General features: G+C 48.0%; 1 protein-coding gene across 1 annotated transcript in view; it reads left to right on the forward strand.

The window, feature by feature from the left end:
- Positions 1-5957: 5957 nt before the first annotated feature.
- The window catches only part of SMPD3 (sphingomyelin phosphodiesterase 3, neutral membrane (neutral sphingomyelinase II)), a 92446-nt gene continuing 84795 nt past the window's right edge, over positions 5958-13608 (forward strand). Inside the window, exon 1 of the mRNA XM_011932004.1 lies at positions 5958-6306. The gene's annotated coding sequence lies outside the window, so the exon portion shown is untranslated. The remainder of the gene's footprint in view (positions 6307-13608) is intronic.

Raw genomic sequence — 13608 nt, forward strand, 5'->3', positions numbered from 1 at the left:
AACCCCATCTCTACTAAAAAATACAAAAAACTAGCCGGGCGAGGTGGCGGGCGCCTGTAGTCCCAGCTACTCGGGAGACTGAGGCAGGAGAATGGCGTGAACCCGGGAGGCGGAGCTTGCAGTGAGCTGAGATCTGGCCACTGCACTCCAGCTTGGGCGACAGAGAGAGACTCTGTCTCAAAAAAAAAAAAAAGAAAGAAAAGAAAAGAAAAAGAAAAAGAAAGAAAGAAAACAAAATGTATGAGAAAGCTCATTGCCTCGCTTTCTCCTCACCCCACCTATCCTGGGCAAGAGGGCTTCTTCTTAGCACCCAATATCTTGGTTTGTGTGACTCTCACGTCAGAGGGCTCTGTACTCCATCTCTCCACCTTGCTATCATCGAATATGCCACTCACTGTACATTGGCATGGAGCTACCAGGCTTCCTGTCTCCTTCAAACCGGTCATCTTTCCAGGAGACTTGCCAATAACCCATATAACAAACTTGCCTTTCAATCTCATGATCTTCTCTGTCCACCCCAGCCACCCTGCCCCCTCATTCCTGCCCAGAGCTCCTCCATCTCTGACTAGCATTGTTTGCCTTCCCTGCTCTTCCCTGCCACCCACAGCATCTGTCCTCTCACTCCACCAAGAACCTCACTACCTGCATCTGCCCTATCCATCCAGGCTTCACCTTCCTCTTAGTGGACCACCATTTCCACCTCTCTTGTCAGTATCTCCAAGACCCTTGCTTTCTTGTTTCCCTTGTCCAGCAATGCCCAGTCTGGACCAGCCTCACCAAGGCTATCTCAGGGCCGACAAGATGCTGCAGCAAGCCCATAACCGCATGGATTAGTGCTTCCACACCCATGGTCTCCAACTTCAGCAGGCCCCCACCACTACCCTGCAGCCTCTGTGGATTGCCATTAGCTTTCCCTCCTGTTTTCCACAGCAGCCATCTTGAATCTTTTCTTCTTTCTCCAAGTTTCCCACCCCACTCCACCTCCTCACACTGAGCACATATCCTTGCTTCCAGCATCAGAGAAGTAATGGCCATGGAATATGAACTCCCTCAATTTCCAGAGCCCACCTCTCAACTACCTACCTATATGTTTATTATTGTTAGATGTTCTAATTGCTCCCAACTCAAAACAAAATTGTTCCTTAACCTATATTCCTTCTGGTTTTCTCTCTCCTCCCCTTCCAAAGCAATCCATTCCCCCCAGTTGTCTACATGTACTCCCATTCACAGAGACTTCTGTCCCTGCTACTCCCCTGCACCCACTGTCTCCCAGGTCATCAGTGACCTTTTTGTTGCTAATTTGGTATTTGTTTTTTCAGACCTTGGCTTATCTGAAGGTATCACGCCACCCCACTTCCTCCCTGTGGCTTCTGTGGCACCCCACCCTATGATTTTCTTCCAGTCTCTCTGACTGGTCTCACCTTTTCCTCTGGGCTCCTCTTTCTCTACTTGTTCCCTATATGTTGGCATTTCCCAAAGAATTTTGTTCTTTTCTTTGACCCTCTCTACTGAAGGATTTCATTCATTCCCATGGCTTCAATTACGATCTATATGGTGATAATTTGATAATTTATGACTATCCCTTAACCAGATCCCTCTCATAAGCTCCAAACCACCTCCTAGACACCTTGTTTGGACATACTATACCCAATTCAAACTTACCTACTCCTCTTCCTGCCTAAACTTGCTCCTTTACGGTATCACATCTCAGGGGATAGCACTCCCATCCATCCCCCTAGTTACCAGGGGCAGACACCTGAGCATCATCTTTAACTTTTACCAGTTTCTTCCATGCCCTCAGCTCTCATTCACAAAGTCCTCAAATATTTACCTTCTTAATATCTCTTTGATGAGCTACTTTAAAAAGATGGGAAATTTGATGAACTATTAATACTTAAAAAACAAACAAACAAATAAAAAAATATCTCTCAGCTCTACCCCCTCTTTCCACTCACCATGCTGGATCACCGCAGCACCTTCCCGATCCACATCCCAGCCTCATCTTCTCCTGGCCATTCTCCAAACAGCCCCTAGACCTTTTCAAAATGCACATCTCCTTAAAAACCTTCATTAGCTTTAGAATAAAATTATATTCTCAGCCTAGAATACCAAGCTCTTCAGGATCCAGCCCTAGTCAATCTCTCTAACCTCTCAGTGTCTGAGATTCAGCATTCTACTTAATCTCCTCTACTTACTGAGAAGACCCATGGAACTTCACTGAGATCTTTTCTTCCCCAAGAAGAAGGGAGAAGGCCAGCACAGTGTTCCCCTGGAACCTTTCACAACTCTAGCTTCAAAGCACTTAGAATTCCATTCATTCCTTTAGGTTCTGTGCCCTAAAACCACCCCTTAAAAATGACAAAACAAATATATTGAGCATTTTCTCATATGAGTCAGGCCTTTCATCTCATTTAACCCTCACAATTCTGAAGAACACATCATTTTAATTTCACAAATGAGAAAACTGAGACCCAGAACAATTAAATATTAAATAACCTAATCAAAGTCATACAATTAGTAAGAGAGAGAAGGGGGATTCAAACTCAGATTACCCAAGAAATTGTCTCCTGTTTATTCATAGTCAAACCAATTTCTGGTAATCCAAGAATAATGCGAAAACAGACTAACATTTGGCAAGTGCTTAATATTTATAAAGTACTTTACATAAGGAATCTCATTTATCCCTTATGACATTTTCAAATAAACTGACTACAAATCCAAGAATGTTGTTTAGGCAAGGTCAAACAGCTAGTAAGTACCTTTGAATTTCCCTACCTCCATGTTTAAAAGAAAATTTCTTTTTTTTTAGAGACAGGTCTTGCTCTGTCACTCAGGCTACCAGAATGCAGTGGTGTGACTGACCATAGTTCACTGCAGCCTCAAACTCCTGGGCTCAAGCAATCCTCCTACCCCAACCTCCTGAGTAGCTGGGACTACAGGCATGCGCCACTGCACTGAGTTTTTTTTGTTTTTTTTTTTTTTTTAATTTTTGGTAGAGACAGAGTCTCACTATATAGCCCAAGCTGGTCTCAAATCCCTGGCCTCAAGCAATCCTCCTGCCTTGGCCTGTCAAACTGCTGAGATTACAGGTGTGAGCCACTGCACCCAGTCCCACCTCCATCCTTATTAGCTGCTACCTAACACCAATAAATAGCATTTTACAACTGAAGAAACAGCTCCAGCCCAGGGTCACACATCTAATCAGAGGCAAAGTCAGGATTAGGATCCAGGTTTCCTAACTCTACTTGGCTGAGCAGATGCTGTTATAGTCTCTGAGTGCTGACAGAATTGTGGAACCCTGACTTTTTCCTGTTTATAACAATTTGCCAAAACTGAAATTGGATTCCAGTGGTAGATGGATGGTGGTGCACTACTTCAGAAGGGGTAAACTGACCTCCAAAGGGTTTCAGCTCTGGCTCCAGGTGGACTTCTTTGGTATCCCTCTGCAATACTCGGGTGATACTCTGCTGATGCCCACCTGGTGGCATGGTCCTCCCCTGATCCACTTTTCCAACAGCCTCTGCTTTCACTGCATCCACTGAATGAGGCACTCTGCTTTAGCACACATCCCATTTCCCCCTGCTTCCTTACCGTTTTCTCTTCAGTAATAAGGCCCCATCTGTTCAACTAGCTCCAGTTGCCTTCCCTGATGGTTTAGCCAGGATCAAAGCCCCTCTGCCATGCCTCTTAAAGTCCTGTTGGTTGTTCCCTAAATGCCATCTGTTTTACTCACTCCCCCACCTTAGCCTTCCCTTCCTGGATGTTACTAACTCAAGGATGACAGAGCTGCTTTCTCTCAGGCTCTCTCTCTCTAATTTGAATTAGGTTCAGAGTAAAAGTCTCCTTGGTTATTTCCTTGTTGGCCACGAGTTAATTATTCTCATATATTAAGGCATTCTCCCCAGAATGTATCGGCTGACATACACAAAAAAAATCTAGAGAAGGTGATAAAATGAAATGTGTAGATTAACTAGGCCATCTAGCCAACAACAGAATGTTTAGTGGAGAAATATTCAGGAAAGATGCTACCTAGCAAGGTGGGACATCACCAATGAGGCCTAAGATGCTGAGCAGACGGTAGAAAGAAGAGCAGGAGGCCAGGCACGGTAGCTCATGCCTGTAATGTCAGCACTTTGGGAGACTGAGGTGGGCCTGGGAGGCAGAGGCTGCAGTGAGCTCAAATCACGCCATTGCACTCCAGCCTGGGCAACAAGAGCAAAACTCCATCAAAAGAAAAGAAAAGAAAAGAAAAGAAACAGCAGGAATCTTAGGATGTCTTTGCTTCATAACTGACAGGGCAGATCTTTCCCAGAAAAGGAGTGGGAGGTAGGGCATTTAGGCACAGAAAGGAGTAGGGCCAACAGCTAGAAATAGCGGAACATGAAGAACTGATGACATTTCAGGGAGAACTGACAGCAATCATAGGCATGGGTCTATCAGTCTCTAGCATCAAAGGATTAAAAGGGTACTCAGAGCATTCAGGTAAAATCCCAACCCACTGTACAAATGAAATAAACATTTCTTCAAGGGGGCGGCATCCCTCTAATTGAACACTTCCAGCAATAAGAAATGCCCAACTTTAGGAAATCAGAATTTTGGAGATGTATGTGAATGAGGTTCCTTTATTTTCTTTTTTAAAATTTTATTCTTTCTTTTTTTTTTGAGACAGGGTCTCACTCTGTTGCCCAGGCTGGAGTGCAGTGGTGCAATCTCAGCTCACTGCAACCTCCGCCTCCAGGGGTTCAAGCGATTCTCCTGCCTCAGCCTCCTGAAGAGCTGGGATTACAGGAACGCGCCACCATGCCTGACTAATTTTTGTATTTTTAGTAGAGTCAGGGTTTCACCATGTTGGCCAGACTGGTCTTGAACTCCTGGCCTTAGGTGATCCACCCGCCTCGGCCTTCCAAAGTGCTGGGATTACAGGTGTGAGCCACCACGCCCCGCCCAATTCATTTTCAATTCAACAAATATCTATATTTATATCTAAATAGCTAGTGAGTGCCTACTATATGCCAGATACTAGACACTGGACTGTAAGTATGAATAGTACAGACATGGCCCCTCCCCTGTGGATCTTATAATGAGGAAGACGAGTACATAAACATGCAAGTAGAACAGGGGAAGTAGAGGGTGCTGCTCAAACACAGGGTGGGGCACTCAACAGAGAGTCCAGCATCTAGATGTCTTCACAGAACAGGCGGTGTCTAGGTTGGGGCTTGCCGAGGAGTTAGCTGAGGGCAGGGTGGAGGGGCCCAAGGGAGTAGGAGGTTTCCCAGCTTCCAAAGAAGTTAAGAGTGTTGCAAAAAGGTGGAGTCCAGATCTCGAAGGGGAGAGTGGGCTTAAGTCCCGGGGCATGGGAAGTGCCCTCCGTCTGCTGCGTTGGGGGAGATGCTGCGGTATCCGGTAGCGGTGTGAAGGAGGCCAGGACCTGCGATGGGAAGACGGAGACGGGAAGGCCCTGGTAGCCCAAGGGATGACCAAAAGTGAAGCGCTCCTCTATGACAAGATTGAGACAAAAATAAAGGAATAAAGTTCTGAATGCAGTGGGAGAGTCTCCTCCGTCCTCCCTCACCTTTGCTGGGCAGGAACCAAAGCGGCTTGCCCTCGGTTTGCCCCATCACCGACGGCTGTGGTCGGGGGCACAGCTCTTCGCCCTTCTTCTCAGATAGGAAAACTGAGGCCCAGGGTCCTGAAGCAGAAATCAAGGTTTTCTCCTCGAAATGGCCTCCCAAGAGGCTGCCCGGGGTCTCACACGACCCTTCGAGGGTCCTGCGGCCTGCCCCACTTCTCCGCCAGCCATCCTCGGCTGGTCGTCTTTGCTATGGAAACGGTCCTCCCGCCCTGCTCCGCGCCTCCGTGTCTTCAGTGCACCCTGGGAAATGCAGTCCCGCTCTGTTTGCCTGCCCGCGGCGTGAGCCCACTCCGCGTCCTTAAAGAACTATAAGTCCCAGAAAGCTGTGTGAAACTCCGCCGGTCTCTGAGGGATGTGGTCTTTAAGGAGACACCCAGGAACCAGCGGGCGGGGCCGGAGGGAGAGGGGACGATGCCCCCAATGGGCAGACTCCTGGGCGGGGTCCGGGTCACCATTGGCTACGGCGGCGCGAAGGAGGCGGGGTGAGAGGAATGAAGCGCGGAGCTGTTCGCCGCTCCAGGTGCTGAGTCTGAGGGAGGCTCCGGACGCGAGAGCCGCGAGAGCAGCCGCCGCTGCAGCCGCCGTCAGATCTGCGGCCGGGAGCCCGGGCTGAGGAGCCGGGAGGAGCAGGGTGCGCTGCCGGACGCTGACCGCCCTCCCGCCCACCGTCAGAGGTCGGTGCTGCTGAATTCGCTTTTGTTTTCTTGGGGAGGGGGCGAACCGAGGCGTGAGGGGCTCGGGGAGTTGACGGGACGTGTTCTCGCTGCTCTCAGGACCGTGGGTCCCGCACAGCCGTCGACTGACTAGGGGCCTCCTGTGGCCCGGCGCCGGAGGTCGGAGCAGCTTGGGTTAGTTTTCGTTTTATCGTGGAGAAGGCTTTTGAGTATGAGGGTCGAGGGCTGGGGGACACCACCCGCAATCTCTCCTGGGAGAGCGAGGAGGCTTGGACCCTCCTTCCCACTGTGCCTGGCGACCGGGCTGCTCGGGTTACTGAGGACAGGAGGAGGGGGTGTTGTGGGATGAGGGGACTGGAGGCAGGGGGACCCCTCCCCGCAACACTTCGGCTGCTCGAGGTTACAAAGGAGTCTGGTGGTGATGGATGAGATCGCGGACCGCTATCCCCAGCCCAGACCCTCCCAGGGTTATTAAAGAAAGGCGTCTTGGGACAGGGAAGACCCTTCCCCAGGCCCCTTCCTCCACACTCGCCCCCTCCCTATCCCCCCTCCTTCCCAGGCCCTAGGGTTTTGTAAAGAGGAGGATCGAGGATGTGGATGAGACAGAGGACTCTTACCCCTTCCACTTGGACCCTCCTAGGTTATTGGTGAGGGGTGGCATTGGGATGTGGCAGGGAAAGGCTGGGGGACCCCTCCCCATCCTGCTCGGAGTCGCGGGTGGAGGAAAGCACTGACACTCGGAATCCCCCGCTCTCGGGCCCGCGCCTAGGGTTGGGTGGCCTGGGTGTGGGAGGTGGTGTAGGGGGATGTAAGAGGAGACGAGGGACCCCTCCCCACCTCTCCCCACCCGGGCCTTATCTCCCAGGCCCTCCCTACCTGGATCTAGGCCTGGGGCTCTAAGTCGAGACGACCCTCACTAGCCCACCACGCCCCGGGGACTGAGCCTCTGTCACCTCAGCTGGGGCCCAACCCCAGATGGGCATGTGCAGAGCGGGACGGGGCGGATCTCCTCTCAAGCACTCAAGAGCTCCAGGTAGACGCTACCCCCAACCTCGTGCCCGCGAATCTTTGGGGGCTGCTCCGCTCCGATGCAGGGCGCACCCCAAACCGAGGCTCGAGGACCTGCTTCTAGGACGCGCGGTGGCTGTTCCCAGGCACCGGGCTTTCGCGCTCGGCCCAGGCATCCTCGAGAGGACAAAGCGGCGGTCGCCGCACTGGCAGGCCTGCGCCGCGGGCTGGGCGGGGGGCGCGGCCTCGGAGGGGGGGGCTTCGGGCGCGGCGCGGGCAGCTTCCACAGAAACGTGCTGGGAGCGGGGCGGGAGACAAAGCGCACGGGCTTCTAGCGGGCCAGCGAGAGTCGGGATGGAAAATCCCGAGGGAGGAGGCGGCTGAGCCGGGGCAGGGCACTATGCCCCACATCTTTCTCTTTTCCCATACCCCCTACCCTAAGGCCAGCCAGGCACCCAGGATTCTGTGCACACGATGGTAACCAGGGCCCCTTCGGGGGCCGGTACGGGGGTCGTTCGGGACCTGTGACCACTAGGACAGGGACAGGTGAGGGCTCCACCTTGAGCAAGGGGCCTGGAGTTCACGGGGCAGGAGTGGACCAGGGTCCAGAGAGATATCCTGACTGGACCCTCCCACGCCCCATCAGCCATGTTAGGTCAAATTTGGTTCTGGGGCGGGGATGTGTTTAAATGTGTGAGGGTTTGCATGGATGATGGTGTGGGTCAGAGTGTGGGTGTGAATGTGTGACCGGTTGAATGTACCCATGTGTGTTTCAGTCTTCATGTGTGTGGCACGGCCAGAGCTTGTGCTTCTGGCTGTGTGTGTGTGTGTGTGTGTGTGTGTGTAGATGAACCAGTCATTTACTGCTGGACTTGGATGTTGTGGGGGTGGGGAGCAGGGTAGTCACATCTTCAACTCTCAAGTCACAGCAATGACCTAGGGTCTGAGTGGATGCCCTCAGGATGAAGGCAGCTTCAGGTTGCTTTGTGCCTAGCCTGCCTGGCCTGCGTAAGGCCCAGTAAGTGGGGAGTTCACAAGTATGGGGAGACTTCTTCAGCCCTTCTGAGGTCTCAGATCTGACCCTAACATACTCACCAGTGCCCTGCCCTTCCCATTTTATCAGAAGCTTTATCCTACTGTAATAGGCTGCTCCAAAGACCAGAATTCTGCCCCCTCACCACCACCATGTGCTTCCAAGTGAGGCTTAGCAGGGGACTCATCAACAGAGTCACTTATGATGTGGGTGCAAGACTACATGGCAAGACAACTTTTGTCACTTTGGCCTCCATGTCTGGAAGGGCATGGCACTGATGTTGCTGGTCAGTCACAGGTGGTGTCTCAGAAATACTAGGTACACTCAGACAGGAAACAAGGGTAACACAGACGTACGCTACAAGGTAATACCCTTAGAGGATGCACATGGCCCTCCCAAACCTGCCCTCCCCAATAAGTTACCCTGATCTCACAGTGCTTGTATAGCAAAGGCACTGTGCAGCTTTGAGATAATCTTCACAGAGATCTACTTCCCATAGGATGAGAGACCAGATGCTGGCCAGCAGAACAGCAGAAATAGCAGGTACCACACAATGTAGCCACCATCTATCCCAGGCTGCCTGGTCCAGTTCCCACAAGTATCCACTCCCAGTGTCCACAGCGACCTCTGCTGGAAAGAGATTAAACCAGACACAATTTGGCAACTAACACTCCCTCACGATGTAGAGGCTCAGAGTGGGTGTGAGCGTTGTTAGGTAAAATCACAAACCTTTCTATTGGGGGGCTCCCTCCTACCTTCAGAGTGTCAAGCTGATGTTCTTGTCTGAAGTTTTTTCAAGTTAGTTCAAGCCATGGAATTGCTGCTGTCTTCAGCAATGGAAATGTTTAAAGAGGGCTTGAAGGCCTTTGTTCAAGTTTCTGACCAGTGGAAGGTGGGCATCAAACCCATTTATAAGGACAATGCATGGAAAACACTTACCAAGGTCAAAGAGGTTTAGGCATCTCCTGTCTCTCCCTCTACCTCTACTACTCTCTTCTCCTCTTTTCCTGTTCCACATTTATCCTCTTCTTTCCCTCATTATTAAATTAGTTAATAACATTTTTCAAAGGCAAACCCTCTTTTCCTCAAAAACAATGTAGCCCAGAAAATGAAGGCATCTGGAGGCTATTATCAAATGCAAAAAGCTGCAAATACGGCTCTTCCAGGCCTAATGACAGAAGTGGGGGAGAGAGATGAGACATGCTCAATCCTAAATGCCCATCTGGTGACATGTGTCTCTTCTCTCAGAGTTACTCTGAAGGAATTTCACGCAATCACAAAATCTTAAGAGCTCCGCAAAGGAATTTTAATACCTGGTATTGTTCTTACTTTGGCATCCATGTGATTTGCATTGAACTATGTGACTCAGTATCATAAAGTAAAAATAGGACTTAATCTCTTCCTTGCCTGTTTGGAAGGTGACTGCATATGGTGTGTTGTGTTCTGCATTGGAGAGTGAAAAGCTAAATTGCCTCATAAATTGAACCACCTGCTTATCCTGATTAGAATGGTGCTTAACATCACCTACAGGCAATAATGTTATTTTATGTTTCTTTTAATTTATACCTGGATCTTTGTCTTGTAAAACATTTCCTCATGCTCATACATTATTACTTTCACTTGAAGTTAATCAAGAATGTTTAATCCTTGTACTGAAGCCAAACAAATTAAATATCAGCAGATTCAGGAAGATGTGGGTGGTGTTTCTGTTCTTTTTGGGCTCAAAAAAAATTTTGGAGTTCATAGAAAAGAAGGAAAAGGCCCTAAGATTTGGTAAATCTTGTGAGCATTTCTGAGAGTCTCCTTAGAAATTTCCAGAAGGGCTGGTCATGTTGAAGAATCTGAACATGCATGCAAGTGGCAGCATGCATGCTGGAAATGAGACTTCAGCCCTGGCATTCCTAAATCACTGCACTAATGCAACCTTTGGAAAATTTCCCAAGACCCTCCTGTTCCCTGGGGCAGCCGGCTCGATCGCTGTGGAGTAGAGCTGTCCAAGGTTCTGGAGTGCTGGCCTCACCCACCTGGTGGGAAGGGAGGACTTCAGGGTGTGGGCTAGAAGCAAGAGCTGAGGGCCATGGCCTCCGAGAGGATTTCCCCAAAGCTGATTACAGAATGGAATAGGAGGAAACAGAGCTGTGGAGGGTATTACTGAATTACTTCGAATGAACTCATCAGCAATCCCTGTTTAAAGAATTATGAGCTAATAAGAGGAGACATTTTCTGACTCAGGCTCTTCACATGTAAGAATGTATTTAATCCTCACAGTCCTATGAGGTAGGTGGTGGCATAATTCCCACTTTCAAGGTGAGGAAACAAAGTTTTGAGGGCTTTCCCAGGGTTACACAGAAAGGGAAGAGTTTAGGTTCCATCCTGGATCTCAAACTCTGGAAGTTCCTCCTTACCACTGTTTTTCCCTATTGCTATTATAGAAATAAAATTGAACTATTGGATTGTCCTATGTAAGGTTATAACCAAATGCCAGAGGAATAGGATTGGGGGCCAACTAGGATTTAGACACAAATCAGTCGTTTCAAGTTCAGCAAGGATAGTGCCACCTACTTTATATCTTATCCAGGTTTGTTAACTGAACTTGTTTACCAAAGAATGGGGAGAGGGCAGTATAATGACCCTCATGACCAATAGCCCAGGGGTTTCTTTCCAGCGTGGAAAATTTTCATAGGAAGCCAAGCGTAGATGGCAACAAAGTGTTGTCACTGTTTTTCCTTTTTAAGAAAGGAAGGAAAAAAAAACATGAGGAAGCTGTTATTATTTGACAAAGAGTACACATAGAGCCAAAGAAATAGAGCTTATCTTTATTTTCTAGCATCCTGTTACAAAGCTGAAGACACTCTTATTGTTAAGAGATTCCTTCCACCCATTCCCACTCTCAGATTTTCATAGCAAAGCCTCTAACACCTAAATAAAATTTTCACTGTGTGGGCTCCAGCCAATCTCAGGAAAGCATCACATTCCTGTCCTTATGCCACCCAACCAAAGTTCTACCTCCATATGTGGCTGCAAGACTCCAGAAGGTGGGCAGGTTTGGGGTTTGGTGAATTTCAAACCACAAGACTGGTCCTCCTAAAGTGGCAGTTCCAACTGCTCCAATCTTGCAACATACACAGGGACCGGTTTCTGAGAACTCCCCTTTCAGTTTGGGTGTCTAAAGAGGGTAGAAAGGAATGAACTTACGTTTTTTCTCCTCTCCCAGGGCCTCAGTCTGTACAACACTCAGATAGAGGGTTAGCCTTTTAAGAAAAATGCTTCGTATCCAGCTGAGTCTCCATTCCATTTTGAGTGATTCCTTCCCCTTCCAAGTTGGGGCTTCGCAGAGCTTTGATGAAAGGAGCAAAGGCTGCTATTGCTTCTCCCGAGGGCACTTGGAAGCCAAGGACCCGGCACCCCATCTGGGTCTGCTCTGACTCATATGACTGCAGACAGATTTGATTGTTTTCTTATTTAGAGTCATTAATTAACTCTCCTCAGCATCAGAACAGCATGTAATAAGAAGGAGACCATTTGCAGGGGTCTCTAGGCAGCCATGTCTAGGGCTGAGTACCATCTCCTTTGCACACAGGATCAGGAAATGGTTTCTAATCCTGGCTATAACCCTTCAGAAATCTTAGATTGTTAAGATTTTAGGCCAATATGAGAACGTGCAATTAATTGCTAAGGCGGTTATGATCATTCTGGCAAAAACTGGGAGGCCTAGGAGTCCCTCAAAGGGGGACTGGATTTCCATTCATTCAACAGATGTTTCTTGTGCCTACAGAAATGTGTCAGGCACAGAGCTGGGCACAGGGAACACAACCACAATGTGGGATAAGTCCTTTCTTACAGAAATCTTGAATGGAACAAGGAAACAGGCACAGAAACTCTGAAAGAATGTATGCTATAAGCAGAAAGAACTTTATAAATGGAAAGAATCGTAATAATCATAAACCATCATGTATTTTTTAACATGAGGAAAGAGAGTGAGGGAAGTTGAGGGTTGCTCTGGCCACAGCCCTGGTTAGTGGTTCTAAGATGGGGCTTAGAACCCAGATTTTTTAATGCCTAAAGCATATTCTTTCCACTGTCCTAAACTGTTGCTCTGTTCATTTAATTATCCAAAGGGCACATTTCCATTAATATAGGCTTCTTTGATCCAATACCAATGCAAAACCCAATTTTAAAGTTGAAATAGCCCAGGCACGGTTGCTCATGCTTATAATCCCAACACTTTGGGAGGCTGAGGCAGGGGGCTTGCTTGGGCCCAAGAGTTCAAGACTAGCCTGGGTAACATAGTGAGACCCTGTCTCTATAAAAAATGAAAACATTAGCTAGGCATGGTGGTGAATGCTTGTAGTCCCAACTACTTGGGAGGCTGAGATGGGAGGGTTGCTTGAGCCCAAGAGTTCAAGGCTGCAATGAGCTATGATTGTACCACCACACCCTAGCCTGGGCAACAGAGCAAGATTCTAAAATTTTTTTTAATTTAAAAATGTTAAAAATAAAGTTGAAATAGAAACAAATAATAGAAAAAATAGAAAAAGTAGAATGTCCTTCTATATATCTGTTGTCCAATATGGGGCCATAAGCACTTGAAATATGTCTGGTAGCAATTAAGATGTGCTGTAAGTATCAAACATACACCAGCTTTCAAAAAATTAGTATAAAAAATAATGTAAAATGTTGCATTAGTAATGGTAATATTGATTACAGGTTAAAATAATATTTTAGATATATTAAGTAAAATATATTTAAATTAATTTCACCTGTTTCTTTTTACTTTTGTAGTGTGGCCACTAGAAAATGTATATTATATATGTGGCTTGCATTTATAACTCATGTTATGTTTCTACTGGGCTGTGTTGTTCTAGACTGCTTCCACTTAGGAGGATATTTTCTTTATAAACTGAGGCATTTAGCAAAGTAGGTCTGTAATCAACTAGCCTGGGATTTGAATCCTGGCTCTGCTATTTGGGCTGCGTAACCTTGAGCAAGTTGTGCCTTTGTTTCCTCACCTGTAGAATGAGGTGATAATAAAGCCTGCCTCCTAGGTTTTGAGCTAAATCACTTAGAAGAGTGACTGAGAGGTCCAGAGTGAGTGTTCACTTAATATTAACTATTGTTATTACTATTGGAGGAAGCTTATGAAGTGTTACAAGATAAGGGCTGGGAGGCCAAGATGGGTGGATCACGAGGTCAGGAGATCGAGACCATCCTGGCTAACACGGTGAAACCCTGTCTCTACTAAAAAATACAAAAAACTAGCC

This window comes from Colobus angolensis, unplaced genomic scaffold, assembly GCF_000951035.1.
Source record: "Colobus angolensis palliatus isolate OR3802 unplaced genomic scaffold, Cang.pa_1.0 Scaffold93, whole genome shotgun sequence".
Classification (NCBI taxonomy): Eukaryota; Metazoa; Chordata; class Mammalia; order Primates; family Cercopithecidae; genus Colobus; species Colobus angolensis.